At 36.8% G+C, this 19,760-nt stretch overlaps 3 non-coding genes across 3 annotated transcripts; all 3 read left to right on the forward strand.

Moving 5' to 3' along the window:
- Positions 1-18,243: 18,243 nt before the first annotated feature.
- TRNAA-UGC (transfer RNA alanine (anticodon UGC)) lies at positions 18,244-18,315 on the forward strand. The gene has a single exon. It is a non-coding gene; the product is annotated as a tRNA-Ala (tRNA).
- Positions 18,316-18,430: 115 nt separating this feature from the next.
- On the forward strand, positions 18,431-18,502 carry TRNAE-UUC (transfer RNA glutamic acid (anticodon UUC)). The gene has a single exon. It is a non-coding gene; the product is annotated as a tRNA-Glu (tRNA).
- A 1,051-nt stretch (positions 18,503-19,553) lies between these two features.
- TRNAD-AUC (transfer RNA aspartic acid (anticodon AUC)) lies at positions 19,554-19,625 on the forward strand. Its single transcript has one exon. It is a non-coding gene; the product is annotated as a tRNA-Asp (tRNA).
- Positions 19,626-19,760: the final 135 nt, after the last annotated feature.

Raw genomic sequence — 19,760 nt, forward strand, 5'->3', positions numbered from 1 at the left:
TATTGAAATTGTTACGCATACGGGGTTACCATTTAATTTTGGAATAGATCACCGAAATGTTTTAATTAAAATATCTTTTATTTTCTACAATAATTACCTTTTATTACCATAAATAATGCAAAATACTCTGTACGCTCAATACGTTTAAATAGCTTTCCAAAATGTAAATATAGGTAGTAAAATACTATAAAAACCTCTGACTCTACGTTCAATACGTTAAAATAGCTTTCAATACGCCAAATATAGGTGGAAAAATAATAGAAAAACACACACATACTATTATTATTTTTTAATTTTTGGAAATACACAACATCCACCAGTTACTTCGCAATATGACAAATTGGCTGCTCTCTTAGTGCCCAACATATCACAATTTAAACACAAATATATGCGTGGTAACGCGTTTAATACACCTGGAGGAATTCTTATACTTAGAATTCTTTTTGATTGGAAATAAACAGCTTTACGGTACTTCAAACAGATTGAGTATCCGTCACAGTACCATGCTAGCCGTCCGACAGTTGGAACATGAAAAACTGAACCGTCACAATATATACAGAAGTAGTCACCAGTTCTTAATAATGACGTGATTCCGTCTTTCTTCAATTCTTCGACTGATATTGCATTCACTAGTGGTAAATACACGCTTGGTTATAAATTCATATATAATTCTTATAATAGTTTCTAGTGAAGGCTACCAGTAATTAAGAATTAACATTACAACTAAATAATTATATATAAAAATAATGTGATTTCTAAGCTAGCTTTAAAAAAAAATAACCGAAAACAATCTTACTTTTGAAAAATGACTCTTTAATATCAAAAATCGTCTGTCATACTCGGAAACAATTAATTGATCACTGATGTCGTTTCTAATATTTCTTCAGCTTTTAAAGAAGAGTTACTCGAGAATGGTAAAATAGTCTATACTTAAATTTAAAGTGCGTTTTAAATTGAAGTGATTCTTATTTTGTATTCCACTTTCACAATGGGGAAAAGTGTCTTTCTCAAATGTTGTAGTTGTACTATTGTTAGAACTATTTAAATCCATAAGATAGAATCGTTCAGTACTTTGCTGATATAAAAAGAGGGACTCGTTCAAATGGAAATATTTTTAAACTTAATTTGAATATCATTAGCGTGTAAGTGGTCCATGTACCCAAAATTGAACCGCAAGTTCAGATATGCTAATACATAGAAAATACTATAAAAGCATCTTAACTCTACTTTTAATACATCAAAAAAAATTCCGATATTAAAATATTTCAAAATACTCAATTAATGTACTAAGTTACGTTAAAAAAGAGCCTATCGTAAACACGAATTCCTCCAATTGTTAAACATAGATTCCAGATTAGATGGTGTATGTATGATGGGTAAGACTCTTGTCAGAAAGATGAATTTTTATTTTAATACGTTAAAATAAATTTCGACTATACAAATATAGTTTTCGCATTTTAACTTTAAATATAGACTATTTTACCATTCTCGAGTATCTTGCATCTTGAAATTGTAACGCATACGTGGTTACCATTTAATTTTGGAATACATCGCCAAGCTAAAAATATAAAAATTGATAAAAACTTAAATGGCTACGTCCTCATCCGAGAACAGCGGAGATGGATTTTACATTTTTGGTGGGAACAATCGTTTGTTATAACCATTTTAGCGCGAAGAATCCACACCTGATGTAAAAACGACACTTTTAGATAGCGAGAGGGGACACCCGCTGTGTCTATTTTACGCGCTGGGGGCAAGGGCCATCCTCTATCTACCCTTTACCCCTTAGGGCCGATATTCCGTAAGACGGATAGCTTTGCGCATCGTAAAAGTGTTTGAAAATAATGTTACACGGGGAAAGTGTTTGTCGGTGAAAATAGTTATGAATAGATACACAAAAGGCTCGACCCATTGAACTATTTGGATTTATTTCATAACACCACTCGCACGTGGAAAAAAGTGTTTGACAGATGCCGTAGGGGGCCCATTACTCGGGTTTATAGCTACTGGCTTTTTGCATAACATCATGTCAGATGATTCCACCAGCCCTACCGAATAGGGACGATCCCGCCTTTCCCGTTACTCGCCTTATCGCGAACAATCCTAAAAACGCATTACTAATCGCGTTGATTTTACTTTTAATGGGACTTGTAGAATTTCTATCTCTTTGGTTTACCAATATGGCCGTCGCTATACACCTAACACCGCAAAATTTGACTAATCGCGTGAGTCATTGAGTCAACCCATTACATCATCCTGATTACGTCATCAAATTATTATCGCTATATAAGGGATTCATCCCCGTCATCCATCGGCAGTACACTACAAACCGTTTCTCGAGCATCATGTCTAAACGAAGCTGTGTAGATAACGTTCCAGCGCCTACTAAAATGTCTAAATTTGATCCGACTCAGCGGAAAGTTAACCCTCGGTATTCACTTTCATCCGAGCTTTTCGTTACTACGGGTTTTACGTCTGAGCTCGATATATCTGTAGCTCTATGCAATAAAATCACACACCAGGCCCTTGAAATGTCTTCGCGCGCCTGGGATGATTTATACGGCCACTGGGAACAAATAAATGATCCACAAAGGCTGCCCTTTCGATCACCGTTCCCGTTATCAGACGCGCTAGTGACCGCCGCCATGTCTGACCAAAAAGAATTAACCTTGCAAAGTACGATATCCGAAGCGTCGGTCGTAATCAAAGCGCCGGAAACTCGAGAATTGGACCGACTCAAATATTTCATTAATTCGCACATTCAACTCCTTAAAGTGAACCAAAAACTCTTTGAATTAATGGGTTACGTTATAACCGATAATTATCGTAAAATTTACGAAATATTGTATAAAGAACCATGTGCACCCAACAATTTATTTCTATCGGATGAACATGAAAGGTATGATACCGTTGTCCGCTACGCGTCCAATTACGTAACAGCATTTAAAATTATTGACGATTTTAAAGAAACAGTGGCCAACCAAAATATGTTTTGTGTATTTAACTTTTACAATTTGTTTAATATGGTATCTACCAACCATAAATATATTAAAAATAAATTGTTTTATCTTTAAACGTTTTCATCCGCTTAATGTACTGTAACTTTGAATGTATAAATAAAACCTTATAATTTGTATACACTCTGCTCTTTTTTTCCAAAACACTTTTACCGATGACCGCCCGCTATTTTACGCTACCCTTAGGGGGCCCGAAAGTGTTTGTCGGCGAAAACCAACCAACTCGACATTCACTATGACGGGTAGGCTGTTTGCATAACATCGTGTCACCGCCATAGGGGCAGATAACCTATTGACCTAAAATGGGTTAACACCTTGGGTTTTATGGGTTATAACATCGTAAATCAGCTAACCTTTTGACCTAAAATGGGGTGCCTCCATCTATTAACTATGACTGGCCGGCTGTTTGCATAACATCGTGTCAGTCCACACCACCTGCGGAATAGGGGCAGATAACCTATCGTAAATCATCTAACCTATTGACCTAACCTATTGACCTGCCGAAAATGTACGCAAAATGGGGCCCCTATAGGGGGTCCGTTTCACACCTATTTATTGTTTGCATCGTGTCCATAGGGGCAGATAACCTATTGACCTAACATCGTAAATCAGCTAACCTTTTGACCTAAAATGGGGTGCCTCCAGCTATTAACTATGACTGGCCGGCTGTTTGCATAACATCGTGTCAGTCCACACCACCTGCGGAATAGGGGCAGATAACCTATCGTAAATCATCTAACCTATTGACCTAACCTTTTGACCCCGCCGAAAATGTACGCAAAATGGGGGCCCTATAGGGGCCTGTTTCACCCTTATTTAACGGCTGTTTGCATCGTGTCCATAGGGGCAGATAACCTATTGACCTAACATCGTAAATCAACCTCGTAAAACAGCTAACCTTTTGACCCCGCCGAATATTGCCGCAAAAGGGGGCCCCTATAGGGGCCCGTTTCCCCCGCCCGCAGGTGCCCCTTATCGGTATACAGACCCACTTATCTCTGCCCCGTTTTCTCCACTTTTTAAAACGTGTTTATGGTCCTCACCCTCTCACAAACACACACAACAAACCAATTCATCCTCTCGCAGAATCCACCATTCCGACAATAAAAGCATCGAGCGCGAACGAAGATATCGAGCCCGGTGCTCATATAACACGTCGACGGGGTCGACTCGCCTTTGAGAAAAAACGCTCGCGGCTAAAGAACAGTAGCCCCCCAACTATATGTATGCATAAATATTTTTTCGTCCCAAAGTTTTACCATCGTACTGTCAGACTTGTAAAAATCCCTGAAGAAGGAGGAACAGTTCCTCCGAAACGTTCGATTTTTTAAATAAATATATTGTTAATTTTAAAAACGGTTAAATTCTCTCTTCACTAAGTATTTTTAAATATTTGAATATCGGAATTGTATTTTGCCCGCGTTAAAAGTAGAGTTTAGATGTATAGTCGTTTTAAGAAATACTCGTGATATAGGTTCAAGTGCCAAGCATATTTAAGTACTACAATGATATTAAAATAAAGTTTAAAAATATTTCCATTCTACGTTACTTTAACAACGAATATTCTATGACGTCAAAACACTCAAATCCATGTTTCAAAGTCAAATTAACCACGCAAAACACTTAAATCTATGTTTTCATTTGATTTTTAAATTAACCGCGACGCGCCCCCAGACCGCGCCCCCCGAGAAATCCGCGCCCCAGACCGCGTCCCCCCAGGGGAAATCAGCGCACGCGCGCAAGACGGCGAGGTGGGGAGGGCTTCGTATATCAACATATTGTGTTCAGGCCAACTTGTTCACTATGCTATATTGTTTTACTAGTCACTATATAATGTCTGAGTTTTACGCGCACTGTGATTTTCGCAACTTACCATTAATATATTAGCATCTCTGTATAATGTATATAAACAAGGTATTTCACAAGGCGTCGGTTAACGAATTGCAGGTACATTAACATCTCTCCAAAATATCTCGCTAATCATTCAATCAATCAGCTAAAGCACATATCGTGATGACTATATGTAAGTCGTTCCGGCTTCGTAGGTATGTCTCTTAAATAAATAAATAAATAAATCTAACCGTCATATTAACATTTGTAATTACACATATTGTACTTTCATTACTTGAAACTTCAGATTAGTTAGATTGTATCGCAAATTAATCCACTGAATATTTTAGTATCCCGTTTTTGTGAATAATTCCAAACCGAGTTAGTTTTGTTTGAAGTTACGAGCAGACCTGTTTCAATAAAGTATTAAAACGGAATTTATTTTTCCTGTGTGACAGAGAAAATATTCGTTCATACCAAAAAAAAGGTAACGTCGTCCATCGTAAGTTAATGTGAACTTGTCGTATTGTCGAAAACGTATACCGTTAAATTGTTAAAGCTCTTAAAGGTTGGTTTCCGCTAGGGCAAAAAGGACATACCGGAGACGTCGACGCAAATACTTCCCCGAGCTCATCGGTTTTCCCCTTTCGATAATAACTCGTGGAGGTTTAAGATAATAATAGGTAATGACTAAAGTAGCTAAACGCTAATAGTAAGTTTTGACTAACGTAGTTTAATGATAATAGTAAGTAATGACTAAACGCAATATTTAACCATGGTTAATTTAAACTAGTAAATAGTAAGTAATATACTATAGAGACAGATACTTCATGGTTTAAAATAAACTTTTATTAAAAATAATATTGGGGAAGCTTTTTTGAGCCCACTCGTTCCTTTTCAACCCAGATAGAAATGGCTAAAAAATCCAAATACAAACAGATAGAACGCGTAAAAAGTCATAACCTGAGCGGCGCGCGTAATCGGATAATACAGAAATATAAATTACTTGATCAAAACGTTTTACGAATAATTTTGAGAGCTTTATCTAGTGAATAAAAGTTAACCATCAACGACCTCAAAGGTGGAATAGCGCTTAGATAGAAGACCCGATATGTTCGCGAATTCCGACAACGACCATATTTTCAAACTATGTTTTTTATATTTTTTCTTTCTTTATTTTATTTTGTTTAATGATATATATTTAAAAATGACTTTGGTTTCCCATAAGACATGCTACCCTCCCCACCTCGCCGTCTTGCGCGCGTGCGCTGATTTCCCCTGGGGGGACGCGGTCTGGGGCGCGGATTTCTCGGGGGGGGCGCGGTCTGGGGGCGCGTCGCGGTTAATTTAAAAAACAAATGAAAACATAGATTTAAGTGTTTTGCGCGGTTAATTTGACTTTGAAACATGGATTTGAGTGTTTTGACGTCATAGAATATTCGTTGTTAAAGTAACGTAGAATGGAAATATTTTTAAACTTTATTTTAATATCATTGTAGTACTTAAATATGCTTGGCACTTGAACCTATATCACGAGTATTTCTTAAAACGACTATACATCTAAACTCTACTTTTAACGCGGGCAAAATACAATTCCGATATTCAAATATTTAAAAATACTTAGTGAAAAGAGACTTTAACTGTTTTTAAAATTAACAATATATTTATTTAAAAAATCGAACGTTTCGGAGGAACTGTTCCTCCTTCTTCAGGGATTTTTACAAGTCTGACAGTACGATGGTAAAACTTTGGGACGAAAAAATATTTATGCATACATATAGTTGGGGGGCTACTGTTCTTTAGCCGCGAGCGTTTTTTCTCAAAGGCGAGTCGACCCCGTCGACGTGTTATATGAGCACCGGGCTCGATATCTTCGTTCGCGCTCGATGCTTTTATTGTCGGAATGGTGGATTCTGCGAGAGGATGAATTGGTTTGTTGTGTGTGTTTGTGAGAGGGTGAGGACCATAAACACGTTTTAAAAAGTGGAGAAAACGGGGCTACGTTAAAGGGAACCATCGTCACGGTTTAAACATTGCGCAGATTTATTATTTTAAATTTCGATGGATTCGCGTACATTGAAATGAGTTTTATGTAATTTTGGGTAGAGCTAGTATGTCTATTGAGTCCCATCTAGCATTATGGCACCAAAAACACGAAGGTGTTCGCTAAGGGGGAGAATTATTGTACGGGTTGTTTATAATTTTGGGGCTCTTTACGCCTTTGATGAAATGGGCTACGGCATTGCCCCCCCATGTAATAATCACCACAATCACAGGAGATTTTATAAATGATGGCCTTGTTGGTTCTTTGTTATTACATAATAAAGCTGACAATTTGGGCGGTGGGTGATAAATAGGATCGAGACCTACTGATTTAAGATTTTTGGCTATTTTTTGGAGAGAAAACATGATAAAAGGGGAAACATGCTGAGATGAAAGAAGGAGGAACAAGGGGAATCCCAAAATAGGCCTCACTTCAATTTAAATGCACTTTTTGAAACTTAATACTTTCATATGCTACACTGCCGAAACGTTGGATTTTTTAAATATATATATATATTAAGATTTTTAAAACCGTTTAAAGTCTCTTTTCATTTGGTTTTTCACAATGTGTTTTCTCTTCACTTCTAAAAATACTTAATTAAGTTAGTTTGTATGAAATACTTACTAATACCCGAACGATGGACTTTAGATTGGATAAGATTTGTAAATATCATTTCGAAACTAATAATTTTCACGCTTTATTTAAATCAAGCAATTACATTTTTAAAAATGAAAGAAATTAAACAATACACATGTAGTCAGAAAGATATTATAAAAACACTAAAATTAAAATTAAATGAAAAACTCTTTATTCAACTTTAATACGTTACGCTATTTAAGAAACGTAATTTTAGAAAACAGACATAACGTAAAACCAATGTGATGAAAAAGTAGCAAAAATAATCTTAAAACGACTTATATTTTCTTACACACGATTTTTCGGTACCACACAGCGATTTTGTGAGATTTCACAACGGCGAAATAATTAGGGTCCCGGTGAAAATGACAATGTTTAGGAGCACTTATACAAAGAATGGTAGATAATTTACGGCAGTCTAAATCCTCGACGTTCTTGACGTTAACTCCTCTGAAATCCGATAAAACTTTGGCCTTTACTAAACCTTTCCAAAAAAAACTTTAACCCTTGTTCTTTTATATAATTCGCGATGGCTCCTAGGCTGTTGTAGTCTTCCCGTCCGTCGTCCCAACGGAGATCGCAAATGTTCCAATACAACCATCTACACTGCCATTTATCTTCTTCCGTAAGACTGGAATATGGATATGGTGGTTTAAGGGTCCAGACGTTATGCTTCTCCGTTTCCGTATCGTAAATAGGTAACTCTTTAATTATCATTTCTCCATTCACACGGAAAGAGTTTGCCTCGATAAAACATGTGCTTTTCATTTTTAGAAATAAACTTGTTTTTAAAAAAAAAAAAAAACTTAGAACATGTAATTAAGACTTCGCACTGAAGCTTCCATCAGTCCAGTATTCAACAGGTCAAATGAACCCAAAACATTTTCTACGTTATTATGGACCCAATGAACTATTAATTACGTAATCTAAAACAAAAATGACGCGAGCAAGGAAAAATAACGAGTCTGATTTACAAGATAATAAAAATATTTATTTTTTTACAAAACATTTTATAAGATGATATATTACAAAACTTAAACTGATATAGGGGTGGATCCAAAAAAAAAAACGTAATTTTTTTTGAATTGAACACCATCTCTTCTGAATACCTGTGTTGGTTAATTCTAAGGGGGGTTACATATTTTTTTCGATTCAATAAATGTAATTCTGGGGTGGAACAAATTGCATGTAATAAAGTTATCGCATTGAAAGAAGCTTCAGTGTTTTCATAGTGAAATGTAAGGAAAGTTGGCTTTAAATATAGTGGAAAATTATCTTTGTTATTCTATGTTCACCCGTTGAGAATGGTAGCAGGTGAAAAAAATAATTACCCAACCTAATACTGTAATATATGCAAAATTTTCACTAAGAAGCACAATTATTAAACCCAAAAAATATTTAGCTATTTTATTATTACCCATACAAAGCTAGTCAGACTTAGGGAAGCTTGTTTTAAGATATGTTTAAAATTAACTTGATAAAAACAATGGTTGAGCTTTTAAATGATACAGGGTGGATACCGAAATTTCAGAAAAGCTTGCTAAATGAAATTTTTTCACTTCCTAACATAATCAATTGGTGGACACAGACTTAAAAAGATAATTTTCAACTATATTGTAATGCAACTTCCCTTAATTATCACTCTGAAAACACTGAAGTTTCCTTCAATCCAATAACTTTAACATATGCAAATTTTTCGCTCGAATCATCACATTAACTGAACCCAGAAATATTTATCTCTGTTAATAGTACTCTACACAGCTATTCAGACGTGCTAAGTTTTTAAAGTGATTGTTAAATTAGAATAAAAAAAATAATATGTAAATGATATAGGGTAGATACAAAAAAAATCTAATTTAAAAGCTGAAGTAATTTTCTTTTAAATTGAACACTACAAATGTAGTTTTCGCATTTTAACTTTAAATATAGACTATTTTACCATTCTCGAGTATCTTGCATATTGAAATTGTTACGCATACAGGGGTGCCATTTAATTTTGGAATAGATCACCGAAATGTTTTAATTAAAATATCTTTTATTTTCTACAATAATTACCCTTTATAAATATTGCAAAATACTCTTTACGTTCAATACGTTTAAATAGCTTTCCAAAATGTAAATATAGGTAGTAAAATACTATAAAAACCACTGACTCTACGTTCAATACGTTAAAATAGCTTTCAATACGCCAAATATAGGTGGAAAAATAATAGAAAACACACATACTATTATTATTTTTTAATTTTTGGAAATACACAACATCCACCAGTTACTTCGCAATATGACAAATTGGCTGCTCTCTTAGTCCCTAACATATCACAATTTAAACACAAATATATGCGTGGTAACGCTTTTAATACACCTGGTGGAATTCTTATACTTAGAATTCTTTTAGATTGGAAATAAACAGCTTTACGGTACTTCAAACAGATTGAGTATCCGTCACAGTACCATGCTAGCCCTCCGACAGTTGGAACATGAAAAACTGAACCGTCACAATATATACAGAAGTAGTCACCAGTTCTTAATAATGACGTGATTCCGTCTTTCTTCAATTCTTCGACTGATATTGCATTCACTAGTGGTAAATACACGCTTGGTTATAAATTCATATATATTTCGTATAATAGTTTCTAGTGAAGGCTACCAGTAATTAAGAATTAACATTACAACTAAATAATTATATATAAAAATAATGTGATTTCTAAGGTCGCTTTAAAAAAATAACCTAAAACAATCTTACTTTTGAGAAATGACTCTTTAATATCAAAAATCGTCTGTCATACTCGGAAACAATTAATTGATCACTGATGTCGTTTCTAATATTTCTTCAGCTTTTAAAGAAAAAAAGAGTTACTCGAGAAGGGTAAAATAGTCTATATTTAAATTTACAGTGATTCTTATTTTGGATTCCACTTTCACAATGGGAAAAGTGTCTTTCTCAAATGTTGTAATTGTACTATTGTTAGAACTATTTAAATCCATAAGATAGAATCGTTCAGTACTTTGCGGATATAAAAAGAGGGACTCGTTTAAATGGAAATATTTTTAAACTTCATTTTAATATCATTAGCGTGTAAGTGGTCCGTGTACCCAAAATTGAACCGCAAGTTCAGATATGCAAATACATCGAAAATACTATAAAAGCATCTTAACTCTACTTTTAATACTAAGTTACGTTTAAAAAGAACCTTTCGTAAACATGAATTCATCCAATTGTTAAACATAGATTCCAGATTAGATGGTGTATGTATGATGGGTAAGACTCTTGTCAGAAAGGTGAATTCTGCTTTTAATACGTTAAAATACATTTCGACTATACAAATATAGTTTTCGCACTTTAAATTTAAATATAGACTATTTTACCATTCTCGAGTATATTGCATATTGAAATTGTTACGCATACAGGGTTACCATTTAATTTTGGAATAGATCACCAAGCTAAAAATATAAAAATTGATAAAAACTTACATGGCTACGTCCTCATCCGAGAACAGCGGAGATGGATTTCTAGTGGACTTGGTTGGATACAAAAAAGACCAGAGTTGTGATGTCTTAGGGACCAAATCCCTGGGTTTTTATACCCAAAAGGACCCCCCCATACACACTTTGAGGGGCACCCCCATACGTAGGGGCCATTTGGGATGTAAAAACAAAAATCTATGAGAATCCCTCGTAGTTTAAACTGAAATAGTTAAGAGGTTCTATTCCCGCTACTAGTTTATGGGCCTCCATAAAATTCTACGCGCAAAAAAAAACATTTTTGGTGGGACCACTCGTTTGTTATAACCATTTTAGCGCGAAGAATCCACACCTGATGTAAAAAGTTGGGGGCCACTTTTTCAATTTATTCGCCATGGTCTCTACAAATCATAGAATGTCGTAGAATAATAAACCGTTTTTATAATACACTCGGCTCTTTTTTACCAAAACGACACTTTTAGCTAGCGAGAGGGGACACCCGCTGTGTCTATTTTACGCGCTGAGGGTAAGGGCCATTCTCTAGCTACCCTTTACCCCTTAGGGCCGATATTCCGTAAGACGGGTAGCTTTGCGCATCGTGAAAGTGTTTGAAAATAATGTTACACGGGGGAAAGTGTTTGTCGGCGAAAACCCATTGAACTATTTGGATTTATTTATAGCTACTGGCTGTTTGCATAACATCATGTCAGCGCGTCATTTTTTAGATTACGTAATTAATAGTTCATTGTGTCCATTCATTCGCACACGTTGGAAAAATATTATAAACGTATTTTAAAAATATTAAGTGTCAATTTATCAATGTAAAATTTACTTTATACGGTCACCTTTAAAAATAACAATGTATTCAATATAAAAACGTTTATTCACATTTTCTTTACAGCGGTTTTAATATTATGAATTTGATTAGTTTTACAATATTCTTGAAAATAAATCAGAGCAGCCATTTCCTTTTCAGTCGGCATTTTTAATTCGGCTGGCAGGTTAGATGTAGTTGACTCGGTTGATTCCATTGTGGCACCGCGCTTTTTACATGCCACAATAAGTTCGTTAAGATAATCGATAATTTTATCATCTGACATTTCCTCGGCCTCCGTGTAATGGAGAGATTCACTCGCATCACAATCACACGCCAGATCCGAATCTTCTTTCATTGTATTACAAGATAAATGTGTCATTAAATGTTGTTTGAAACCTCTCACGGACCGGTATATTTCCGCGCATATCCAGCATTTCTTCGGTACTCTAAGCGGAGACATCTTCCTCTTTCCCATAGCGGCTGGCTTATGAAAACCACAACGCATCTACGTAATCTTTACGTTTCATGGTGTAGATTACGTCATCTTTAGTGAGTCATTTTTATAGATTACGTCATTTTGGGGGTTAGACCCAGAAATATTATTCCGTAGCTCAAAGAGAATCGGGATGGCTAGTCACGAGGATCTCAGCACCGTAACCGGTCGGCTAGAAACGTTCAAGCAATGGGACAACGTACACGTGAACAAGGAAGACTTGGCCCACGCAGGACTTTTCACCGTAGACTCGGACGGCATAGTCGAATGCTACCTCTGCCACGGACAGTTAGGCAGTTGGGAAACCGGCGACGTACCCCAAACGGAACACGACAAATTTTATCCCAACTGTCCGTCACCCGCCGCTTTGGAGGGCCAAGATATCCCGCCATCCGAAAAATACATCTCCGGCGGACCTACAACCACCCCCGAGGGACCCGGCGACAACGTAACTCTTACCATCAAACGCCTCGAGGTAGAACATTTAATGAAAATGCTCGTAAAAACGCTAATTTCAGATGGTTCGTTTCAACCCTTTGAGTGAACTTTGGTATATACCCTACGAAGATCGACGTAATTACCATGATATAAATAAAATTCATTTCCAAAGACGTATTTTCAATGTAAATCGTATTATACAGCCTGTACTCGAAAAATATCTTAATAAAACCTTATAATTTGTATACACTCTGCTCTTTTTTTCCAAAACACTTTTACCGATGACCGCCCGCTATTTTACGGTACGCTTAGGGGCCCGAAAGTGTTTGTCGGCGAAAACCAACTCGAATTGTGCCCGACATTAACTATGACGGATCGGCTGTTTGCATAACATCGTGTCACCGCCATAGGGGCAGATAACCTATTGACCTATAATGGGTTAGCACCTGGGTTTTATGGGTTATAACATCGTAAATCAACCTCGTAAATCAGCTAACCTTTTGACCTAAAATGGGGTGCCTCCAGCTATTAACTATGACGGGCAAGCTGTTTGCATAACATCGTGTCACCACCATAGGGGCAGATAACCTATTGACCTAACATCGTAAATCAACCTCGTAAATCAGCTAACCTATTGACCTGCCGAATATTGCCGCAAAATGGGGGCCCTACAGGGGCCTGTTTCACCCTATTTATTGTCCACACCGCCATAGGGGCAGATAACCTATTGACCCACAATGGGGGGTTAAGTTTTATAAGGGTAACATCGTAAATCAGCTAACCTTTTGACCTAACCTTTTGACCTGCCGAAAATGTACGCAAAAGGGGGGCCCCTATAGGGGCCCGTTTCACCCCCGTTTCCCCCGCCCGCAGGTGCCCCCTTATCGGTAGACAGACCCACTTATCTCTCACATGTATGCAAATATTATGATAATACACAAAACGAGTAAAATAATTAACATTCGACAAATTACAAAAATTAGTTGAAATAACAGACATTATGTATAATTTTTTAAGATTAAAAACGTCAAATTCGTTGTTTAACTTTGTGGCAGAATAAAACCATGGTTTTTTAAGACATACTCTTATGATTCGATTTTGAAAATTAATAATTGGTTTCAAGTTAGTTTCAGTAGCACTACTTCAACAGATAATACCATAGGTTAATATCGAGTTAACAAGTTCATAGTACACTGAACGAAGAGTTGTATTATTAAGTATATTCCGTAACTGGTATAATTTGAACATTGAAAGTTTTAGAGATTTTACCATATTATGTATTTGAATATCCCATTTCAACGTGCTATCTATATAGAAACCCAAATACTTAGTGAATTCTTTTTTTAAATTGAATGACACGCGCAATTTTTTACGTAGTTACAATCTTATTTGTTTTCGATATATATCGAAAGTTGATGCGGCGCACACGAAATTAAAGGTGGCGCATGCCGAGCGCAATCGATTGATGGTACTTAGGTCCTGATATTATTATGTGGGGGGGGGGGCTTTCGTTAAGTCCCCCCCCCACTTTGTTTTCGTTATATATCGAAAGTTAATGCGGCGCACATGAAATTAAAGGTGGCGCATAAGAGCGCACGCCGAGCGCAATCGATTGATGGTACTTAGGTCAGCTAGGCTAGGCTAATACCCAAGGCACCACCTTAGGCCTAAGTCATCAAGCGACCTTTGAAGCCTTTAATTCAGGTGGCCGGGTTACACTGCGTAGGAGGGTGGTTTTAAGCCCTGCATGCCAAGCGATCGACCCAACAGCTCCCTACACTAACTATTACCGTTAACCTCAACTAGTTTTTATAGAAGGGGAAACCGAAGAGCTCGGGGGAAAACCGCTTAATCCAGTGGGAGGAGAACTTGCAAACTCAACGCAGAAGGAGTTGTTCCGAGTTTTCACCCAGTGCCACAAGCTGGGATCGAACCCGGCTCCTCTTGCTGCGAGGCGAAAGTGCTAACCACTCCGCCACCCCTGATATTCTTATGTGGGGTGTGGGGGGGGGGGGCTGTCGTTAAGTTGCCACCCCCACTTTATTTTTCATTTTCCTTTTGAGCCGGTGGCGCATAGAAGCGCATTCATTTCCATATGTTTGTTTTGCTCTCTTACTTGGTGGGGGGGGGGGGGCAACTTAATGGACCCAAGAATGGATGTATTTATGTACAAGGGGGTGGGGGAATGAGCTATTTTGACGCGTCACTCACGCCAATGTTTTGATTTCCGGTTACAAACTCGCGTCTGCTAGGATTCTAAAGGCTGGAACGCGACTCCTAGTTTTTTGGCGATCTGTGGATATTTCACTTTGAGAAAAATGTGTAATCAAAATTCGCGATGTACAATAATTTTGTATAATTTTAGTATGAGTTACTATGAAACTCTGGGTTTAGTAAAAGATAATTTAAAGAACGAGAATGAAGATTTTAGTTCTACTCAGATTCTGAAGATTTAAATAGCTCGAGCACTAGTTCAGAAAGCTGTGTTAAGTTTTGGTTTAAAACTGGAAATGGTTGAAACTACATTAGCAATACTTGTGTCTTGTTTACAGACAACGAAAGTACTACATCCCAAGATGAATGCGAAAACAATACTCACAAAATGAGAGCAAAAACACAACACCACAAGATATGTTCCATGTTTTTAAATCCCCTAACTATTTTATTGTAAAATTTCAATGGAACAAATGAAAGTAGTACAAACGATGACGATGATTTTGCATCTGAACAAATGCTCACTGACGATGACATTGATATTGCCTTGATGAACATGTATTCCTCCTCACATCCTCTGAAAACAATAACTAAGTAATGATTTTCAAAAAATCTTCATATAATCGCACAGTGGAGATTTCATATATTTAAAAGTTTGTTTGGTCGCAAAGAAAACTGCACCGCAAAGAAATTTGATGATTACGAGCTTTGAGGGAGAGAAACTGACTTTTGTATCTACGAGGTTTTAGTTTCAGTTTCATTTTCACTTTCTTCACACTAATTCTCTCTCGCCAGTTGAAGACCGAGTTAGTATGTGTTGGATGGAATAGTTATTTTGATTAAAACTAACTTATATGAAAAGCAACTTTATAATGGAAAGCAAATTGAAATTTATTAAATTACAGTGTTTTAATCCATTAAATAAAAGTAATCACACTATTAGGGACAAAAAGAAACTGAGAAATGTTACATCATGGATGTGTAATTTATTTCCTGAAATGCCTAAAGAAGCTAAAGTTTGTGATTTTTGTCGAAAAGAAATTGGAAGGTCAAAGGATAGTACTAATGCCAATCAGCCTGGAACTTCAATCAACATTAGTGAAGAATCCCGGAGTTCAGATTCGGATAAAGACCCAAGATTTTCTTTACAATCAAATATTGTCGTTTGGAGCTAGAAGAGTCTCCAATTGTCAAAAAGAAAATTCTATCAAGCCGTATGCTACGAAGAAATTGAAAAAAATTAACTCGGCAATGAAGCGTAAAATCTTCGTAGCAACTAAAGATTCATCTGAAAGCGATGCTGAGGATCCAGATAAGTCAATTTTACAAAACCTCAAAGACACATTTTCTAGTTCTACAAACAGAGCTAAAAAGGTAATGATACTTACCTGTCTACCAAAAAAAAATGAGGTATTAGGCAAATAATGCGGGAATTTAACGCGCCAATTATATAGTAAGACAAGCCAAAAAAATTGTAAAAGAAAAAGGAATTTTAGAAAGTCCTAATCCAAAACCTAGTAAAAACCTTTCAAAAGATATTGTTGATACCATTCATTCATTTTATGAAAATGATGAAGTCAGCAGAGCAATGCCCGGTATTAAAGACTGTGTAACAGTAGCTGACAGAAATGGAATTAAAACAAAAATGTCGAAACGACTATTTTGTGTAATCTCAAGGAGGCTTACGCATTGTTTAAGGCTAACTTCCCAAATTTTAATATTGGTTTTTCGAAATTTGCTGAACTTAGACCAAAACAATGTATTTTAGCTGGTCAAAGTGGCACACATGCAGTTTGTGTATGCACAATTCACAAGAACGTAAAATTGATGATTGAAAATGCAAAATTAGGAGCTTTGACTAATGGTGAATTAAATACCTATAAACACTGCTTAGCAAAAATGCTGTGCTTTTGAAGAAAACCTAATGGATAACGGTTGATCGTTGCAGCCTTGAAACTTTTCAAAGATTTAATAAATCTTTTTTGTGATAAACTGTCTCGCCTAATGAAACATGATTTCATTGCAAAACAGCAATCTGCATTCATAAGTGACCAAAAAGAGAACTTGAAAGAGTCAGAGTTTGTTGTAAATTTAGATTTTTCTGAAAATTACACAATTGTCGTTCAGGATGAAGCACAAAGTTACCATTGGGCAAGCGAGCACGTGACAATACACCCTTTTGTAGTTTATTACAAAAGTTATGATAAAGTTGAACTTTTCAGTTTCGTTGTAATTTCTGACTGCTTAGAACATAACACTGTCTCTGTTTATACTTTCCAAAAGAAACTCATAGAATTCCTGAAAACTAAGTTTCAAACAATGCCAAAAAAGATTAATTATTACTCTGATGGTTCTGCTGCACAGTACAAAAACAAGAAAAATTTCATAAACTTGTGTTATCACAAGCAAGACTTTGGTGTTGAGGCAGAATGGCATTTTTCTGCTACAGCCCATGGAAAAGGTCCATGTGACGGGGTTGGCGGCACAGTCAAGAGGCTAGCAGCTCGAGCAAGCCTACAACGTCCTTATGACAACCAAATAATGATCGTCATCCAACTTTATGATTGGGCCGTAGAAAATGTATCTGGGATAGTTTTTACCTTTTCAACCCAAGAAGATTATATCGAATCTGAAAATTTTTTGACCGACCGATTTTGGCAGGCAATGACCATTAAAGGGACACAAAGGTACCATGCCTATATACCTATTCCTTCAACCGTATCAAAGATTTGTGTAAAATATTTTTCTGGAGAAACAACAGGAGTAACACTGTCCATACAGAAATCCCCAGATAAACTCCAAATGTCAGAAGTAAGCGGTTATATAACAGCTGTTTATGACCAAAAAAGGTGGCTGGCTTATATTTTGGAGAAGAACGAAGAAGACGATGAAATAAAAGTAACATTTCTACATCCTGCTGGACCTTCACCATCATTTTCATACCCGAGAAAACCAGATGTATTGTGGATATCATTGAAAGAAGTTCTTTGCAAAGTTGATCCTACTACTCCTACTAGAAGAATTTATGTAATAACACCTGATGAGACTACGAAAACAACTCAGGCCCTAACTAACTTTAATCTAATAACAACTTAGCGATTGCGTTCATCCACTATGGTCTAGTGGCTAGGATATCTGGCTTTCACCCAGAAGGCCCGGGTTCGATTCCCAGTATCGGAGCTTCTCCTTATATTTCAACATTGGTTAAATTTTCCTTATCTAGTTTTTAAAAAAATTGTGTTTTCAAGCCTTATATACGCGCGCATTTGCGAGAGAGTAGCGATTACTTTCATCCGATATGATCTAGTGGCTAGGATATCTGGCTTGCACCCAGAAGGCCCGGGTTCGATTCCCGGTATCGGAGCTTCTCATTATATATTTTACCAAATGGTTAAATTTTCCTTATCTCGTTTTAAAAAAATCGATGTTTTCAAGCCTTATGAACACGCGCATTTTCCAGAGAGTAGCGTTTACGTTCTTCCGATATGGTCTAGAGGCTAGGATATCTGGCTTTCACCCAGAAGGCCCGGGTTCGATTCCCGGTATCGGAGCTTCTCATTATATATTTCACCAATTGGTTAAATTTTCCTTATCTCGTTTTAAAAAAATCGATGTTTTCAAGTCTTATGAACACGCGCATTTTCCAGAGAGTAGCGTTTACGTTCTTCCGATATGGTCTAGTGGCTAGGATATATGGTTTTCACCCAGAAGGCCCGCGTCCAATTCCCGGTATCGGAAATTCTCATTATATATTTTCCAATTGGTTAAATTTTCCTTATCTCGTTTTAAAAAAATCGATGTTTTCCAGCCTTATGAACACGCGCATTTACCAGAGAGTAGCATTTATGTTCATCCGATATGGTCTAGTGGCTAGGATATCTGGCTTTCACCCAGAAGGCCCGGGTTTGATTTCCGGTATCGGAGCTTCTCATTATATATTTCACCAATTGGTTAAATTTTCCTTATCTCGTTTTAAAAAAAAACGGTGTTTTCAAGCCTTATATACGCGCGCATTTGCGAGAGAGTAGCGGCTCCGTTCATCTGATATGGTCTAGTGGCTAGGATATCTGGCTTTCACCCAGAAGGCCCGGGTTCGATTTCCGGTATCGGAGCTTCTCATTATATATTTTACCAATTGGTTAAATTTTCCTTATCTCGTTTTAAAAAAAAACGGTGTTTTCAAGCCTTATGAACAGGCGCATTTGCGAGAGAGTAGCAATTACTTTCATTCGATATGGTCAAGTGGCTAGGATATCTGGCTTTCACCCAGAAGGCCCGGGTTCGATTCCCGGTATCGGAGCTTCTCATTATATATTTTACCAATTGGTTAAATTTTCCTTATCTCGTTTTAAAAAAACCGGTGTTTTCAAGCCTTATGAACACGCGCATTTGCGAGAGAGTAGCAATTACATTCATCCGATATGGTCTAGTGGCTAGGATAACTGGCTTTCACCCTGAAGGCCCGGGTTCGATTCCCGGTATCGGAGCTTCTCATTATTTATTATACCAATTGGTTAAATTTTCCTTATCTCGTTTTAAAAAAAACGGTGTTTTCAAGCCTTATGAACACGCGCATTTTCCAGAGAGTACCAATTAATTTCATCCGATATGGTCTAGAGGCTAGGACATATGGTTATCACCCAGAGGGCCCGGGTTCGATTCCCGGTATCGGAGCTTCTCATTATATATTTTACCAATTGGTTAAATTTTCCTTATCTCGTTTAAAAAAAAAACGGTGTTTTCAAGCCTTATATACGCGCGCATTTGCGAGAGAGTAGCGATCACGTTCATCCGATATGGTCTAGTGGC

The sequence above is a fragment of the Leiobunum rupestre genome, chromosome 1, assembly GCF_980474605.1.
Source record: "Leiobunum rupestre chromosome 1, qqLeiRupe1.1.hap1, whole genome shotgun sequence".
NCBI classification, from domain to species: domain Eukaryota; kingdom Metazoa; phylum Arthropoda; class Arachnida; order Opiliones; family Sclerosomatidae; genus Leiobunum; species Leiobunum rupestre.